This window comes from Protopterus annectens, chromosome 10.part0 (genome assembly GCF_019279795.1).
Source record: "Protopterus annectens isolate FY-2018-M chromosome 10.part0, PAN1.0, whole genome shotgun sequence".
Classification (NCBI taxonomy): Eukaryota; Metazoa; Chordata; order Ceratodontiformes; family Protopteridae; genus Protopterus; species Protopterus annectens.
Genome location: NC_056744.1, coordinates 1,504,108,563 through 1,504,114,866, shown reverse-complemented (window position 1 = coordinate 1,504,114,866; position 6,304 = coordinate 1,504,108,563).

The window sequence follows — 6,304 nt, the reverse complement described above, 5'->3', positions numbered from 1 at the left end:
TGATTCTGAAGCTGGTGATATGGTGATCGAAACAGCACACCAAGCTCTTCGTAAAACCCAAACTCGGACAAACCAAGGCAAATTTATGTTAAAATTCTTAACCATCAAGATATATCCAAAATTCTTATGGCAACAAAGAAAAAAATCCATTTCATGGAATGGAAGCAAATTATAATTTGCGCAGGACTTGCCCTTTTGAATAAAACAGCAAAGACAACAAGTATCTCCATTTTGAGCTTATTTAATAGCAAAAAAAAAAATCAATTTGCAAATTTGCAGATGAGGTGAATACATTAATCTTCCAACATAAGGATGTTAACTACATGATCGAAATCTGTCAAAGAAGCAAAAGCACTGCTTATGAAAACCTTCAGTGAACTGCCAGATGTTATCACCTGAAAAAGCATTAACAGGAAGAAATTACTTTAGTTAACATCAGAAACCAGACATTCAGAAACAATAGCTGAATTCAGAAAAATCAAAAAGAATTACTGGGTGAGACATATAAGGTAGTATAAGGTATGAAAGTCTGGGCAATAAGAAATTTTCCTTGTTCATGAAAACATAACAGTTATGGACTAATTGACAGCCTTTCAACCCAGTACAGACTGCTGCTTCACACAGATAAATGATAGAAGTGTGTTCTTCTATAAGAGAACATGAACTTTGAAGGAACAAATTATTCTGTTGATAAAATCACTCAGATGGTAAAAAAAATAATAATTATATATATATATATATATATATATATATATATATATATATATATAAACTGTTGGAAGATAAAATGTGCATTGCTGTATGAGGCACGAAGCTGCAGCTTAATAAAGGAGCTGTAACGTAGCATATTTTGTCACATAGAAAAGAATAACAAGGTAAGAGCGGAATCATTCAAATTTTTTAGTTGGCAAAAGTATGCTCTTGCCAAATATCTGAGAAGATTGGTATAAGTAACAGTCATATACAATACATAAATTAAAATTACTGGTGTACTAATGGCTTTTGTCTTAGAAGCAAGCTATACAATTATGTTATAAGGGATTTTAAATATGGTTAAAGTAAATGCTCCATAACCCTTGTCATTAAATCTTATAGGAAGTAATATTAGACTGTAAATCAGTAATCGGGAAAATTGTTATAATGCTTCTCTTAGTATTGCTTTTACAATTATACAAGAGACAAGTGAACTATGTTATCTTATTAGTGCTACCAATTCTCTCATTCCCAAACTGAAATTTTAGTGACTATAAAATGTTGGTTATACTATGTGCGTACTAGAAACTACTTATAAAATACTAATAGTTAAAGAAAAGAAAATAAATCTGAAATGCTCTATTTTTATATAGTTTGGAGATCCAAATAAAGGAACCAAACTGTGATACAACCTCAAACAAAGGGAAAACATGACAAGAGCCATGTTTCACAGGGGCAAGCATGACACATTTCATTCATATGAAGAAGTGTAACAGTAATTCCATATATTATGTTCCTTATGCTGATCAAGTATTTTCTAACAAATGCAAACTGCATTCATATGAAGAAGTGTAACAGTAATTCCATATATTATGCTCCTTATGCTGATAAAGTATTTTCTAACAAATGCAAACTGTTTATTGTGTTAAATTTAAATGTCAGGAAAATAATTTCTTTGATATGCTTCAAATCTTTAAGGTCAAATTTCCTGTTAAAGCACTGGGTAACAAGTGATTTGATGCTTGCTTGAATATTGTTAAACCACTACAAATACCTTTCTTTTATTATGAAATGCCGTTAGATACAATTACTACTTTTTCGTTGCATCTCAACACTTGATTGTTATGGCCAGTTGTCCTAGACACCTAGGCTACTCAAATGGTCAGTCAATGGTGCGACATGAAAAGGCAAAGTACTGTAATCTTGCAAAATGTTTATGGTCTAGTTTTGTTGTTCCAGGCAGTGATCAGCAGTCAGCAAAGTATACATGTTCAAATATCATAAGTGAGAAGTATGAGTTGGCACCATTTGTGAATACTGTTTCTTACCGTACTATATCACATGAAAATGCAAATTAAGAAACTGTATTGCAAACATTTAAGTCAGTGAAAAATGAAGAAATACAAAAGTACGAAAACTGGATAAACAGGACAAACTATTAAGTAAGTCAATCAAAGTTAAATATAGATTAGAATGATTATAGAACTTGGGTAATGCTTTTAAATATGGAGTTCTGGATCAAGCAGGATATGCTAATCTTGGCATACATAGTTATTGGTTTTTGTAATAGAAATGTTCTGAAAAAATATTAGAGGTATCATAAAATGTCAAATTCTAACTTGCAAAAACGTAACATACCTCTTAGTTGTAAACCGTTAACCTCTCCAGAAATAGTACTTTTGTGGGTAGGCACAGGAGTTAAAGTACTACATGAATTGAGAAATACTTGCTCAAACTATATAAAAAAATATTAATTTGAACTCAAGGAGAAGACAACAAAATAAATATGAAGGGAAAATACAGTAAAAAAAAAAAAAAAAAAAAAAAAATGTGGATAATTGACTCGTGGAATGTGAAAAGGATACAAAATAAATATACATTTTATTTATTTATTTTACATTTGTTGACCGGGAGAGTTCAACTGGATTACAAGTCCATTTTCAGTAGAGGCCCGGGGAGAAAAGCTCCAAGAGAACAATTTTTTTACAAAACATAGTTTTTAAGGACAGACTTTTGACATACAACTTCCACAGAAGAGACTGACATACATATTAACTAACAGATGAGATACATTCGTTCTCTACAATATAATATTAAATTTTAGAAGATATTCCTAAGTTTAGGATTCCTGTGATATATTTACTATCAGAGTAAAAGCAGAGAGATGTAGAATAAGGCTACAAGAGAGCAGATGATGCTTGCGATAGTTGAGAAGGATAACAAATTGATTCACTATAGGTCTTCACCTGGTTTTAGTTGAGAAGGATGACAAATTGATTTACAGTATGTCTTCTCCTGGTTTTAGTTGCTTATGGAAAGCACAACATTGCTGGGGTAGTTTTCCCTAACTCCTGGAGAGATGGGATGAGCAGTAGATTAACAGTCCTAAGTGGGTACAGTACTATGACTGGTTGGCTTAGCAGAGTTACTGTTAGGTGAAGTGCTCTAATGAGACATTAGCCAGGGGGGGGGATACAGGAGCAGTCGATTATTCAAAAAGGGAGTTTTAACAAGTTTCTTGAACTGTGATGGGGATTTTTCGTCATTTATGTGGGCAGGAAGGGAGTTCCAGGTTTTTGTTATACAGTGGCTGTAGACAGACTTACCAGCTTCATTGTTATATTTTGTTATATTTTGTTACTTTGAGGAGGTTTTGTGTGCTAGACCTCAAAGGCCTGGCAGTTGTATAGGGTTGCAAATGATTTTGTAGGGCTGGGGTTGCAAATGATTTTGTAGGGCTGGGGTTGCAAATGATTTTGTAGGGCTGGGGTTGCAAATGATTTTGTAGGGCTGGGGTGTTTTCAGAGTTGTATATTATTTTGTGGGCTAGTGATAGTTGATTGAGTTGAAGTAGTAGTGGTAGTTCTAGCCAATTGAGTTTTTTTAAGGCATTCACAGTGATGTGTTCTGATAAGAGAAGTTGTAGCAAATTTAGCTATCTTATTATAACAACTATTAAGTTTGTTTAGGTCAGATTTGTAAGCACAGTGGAGGTATAAAGTTGGGTGGATAGTAGGTGAGTCCCAAAGTGCATAAGGGCATTCAGAACTTGCAATTCAGGCCTATTGTGGCTGTCAGGGGTTCTAAGACAGAACCCCTGGCTGCCTTTGTGGATGAATGGACCAAATCAGCTCTAATTGAAGTGCCTCATATCTTAAGAGATTCATGGCATTGCTTGGAGAGACTAAAAGAGGTTAGGAACAAAACTGATCAGTGCAGTTTTTTAACAATAGATGTTGTTAACCTCTTTTCTGTCATTCCTCACGATGAGGGTTTGGAGCTATTTCTTTCTAGTCTGAACATGAGTAACACTATAGATAAATCAAGACTGAACTTGTTTTATGACTTGATGGAATTGGTTCTAAACAATAATTTTATTAAATTTGAGGGTGAGATTTACAAACAATGTTCTGGAGTTGCGATGGGGGCCAAATGTGCCCCTGTTTATGCCAATTTGGTATTATTGGCATGGGAAACGGCTTTTGTATTTCCCTCAAGATATAACAACAATATTTTACTGTATAATAGATTTTTGGATGATCTATTGATTGTGTGGAATGGTGATGAAGCATCAGCAGTAGAGTTTGTGGAGTACCTTAATGATACTACTGGGTTCCTAAAGTTTACTTACACCTGGGGTGCAGATAGTATCAATTTTTTGGACATAAGTATTTCCAAGGTTGATGATGAGTTATCCAGCACCATTTACAGGAAGGAAAATTATTCTAACTCACTACTGCACTTTAGTAGTTGCCACCCCTTTCATCAGCGAAATGGGGTGATTAAGGGGCAGATGGCAAGAATTTCGAGATTGGTAAGTAGTGATGAGAATTTTAGGTTGGAGATTTTCAAATTAATTGGTATGTTATTGGAACGTGGGTATCCAATCAAGCTTTTGTTAAGTGTGAAAAAGGAAATATTTAAGAAAAGGCGTACAATTTATTTTCCTATTTTAAGGGGTGATGACTCATTGGAAGATGAGACTTCCCATGTTGATACAGCGACAAGTGGTAATAGCAAAAAGGGACCCTGTTTTATTATGAAATACAATGAGAAGTCCTCTGAGTTGTGTATGGTGTTGAGAAGTGCTTGGGATTATTGTTTGAACAATGATTTGAAAGCATTGGTGGGTAATGAACCTGTGATAGTCTACAGTAGGGGTGAAAACTTGAAGGCTATCTTGGAAGGGAATAAGCCACATATTAGGTCCAGGATGGATAAATGTGGAAGGTGTAAGAGTTGTAGATACATTGCTGATGGCCCTTATGTGGTGATTCCAGGCTATCAGTACACCTTACCTTGCCCAGGTATTTGTAATTGTAATTCCAGGAATTTAGTATATGTGGCGAACTGTTCATCCTGTGATGCATTTTATGTTGGGATGACAACCCGTAGACTTAAGAGATAGGATTCCTGAGCACCTAAGATCCATAAAAAATAAAGACATACATAATGCTTTGTATCTTCACAGTTTGAAATGTAACAATTTTAAGAAGTTTGTGTTTTTTGTTATTGATTGGGTTTATGTAGAAAAGGGTGGTGATGTTAAAAACAGGGTGGCTTTGAAGGAGATGGAATGGCAGTTAAGGCTGAATGCAATGAAGTATCCAGGTCTAAATGATTATATTTCTATCAAGCCACTCTTGTTATATAGATCACAAGTTTTGTAGATTTTGCACATGTATTTAATAATCAATTAATTATAGTAAGACATATTAGTATAAGTGTGTATTCATGTTTACATTTATGTATATATATAGGTTTGATTACATTGTGGTGATAAATATTACACATAAATTTACATGAACATGTTTATTTATAATAGTTTTAGATTTAATGAAAAGTAGAAATGTCATTGTATGGAAATTAAGTGTATTTTTTATTTATAATACATTTATATATTCATATGTATTATAGTTGACTGAATTTTTTGAGATCATTATAGTTAGGAGGATGTTAATCAACTTTAAAGGCTCATTGGTTGTTTTTAATTGTTTAATACGTAATTTGCATCTGTTTTTAGTATATATTGGGGGAGGGTGCATTCATTATTTGACTCTGATGATGCCTTGTAAGGTGAAAGCGCTTAGTCTCATATTAAATTTATTGAAAAATCATTGAGTATTTGGAAACGAATTTTTGCCTGATTCCTCAGTTATTGTTTTTAGTTATCGCTGCTTCTTGGTTGACTGGCATTTTGATGTGCAGTGATCGTGGTTTTACTGTGTTCTTTGTCAATACCCTATCTTTGGGTTCTAATTTTGTATTCTTTCCAAGAAGATAGTGAAAAGGTAGAAAATTTTGGAACAAACTAAGAAATGGAATAAGAGATGGGATTAGAAGGACAGAGGGTACAAATTGTGGCCCACTCCTCTCAGATAGCTCACTTGCAGAAATGGAATAAGAATGAACTGAAAATAGCAGATCTGGAAAATAGATAAAGGAGGAACGATTTCAAGATTCCCAGACTACCTAAAGACAAGGAATGAGATTAACAAGGCAAATGTATATTATGGAAATATATACCTGGTGAAATAAACTGGAATTAGATGTGAAACAGAAACTTATGTATATGTCATTGCATGTAAGAATCTAAGCTGGATAAATTATT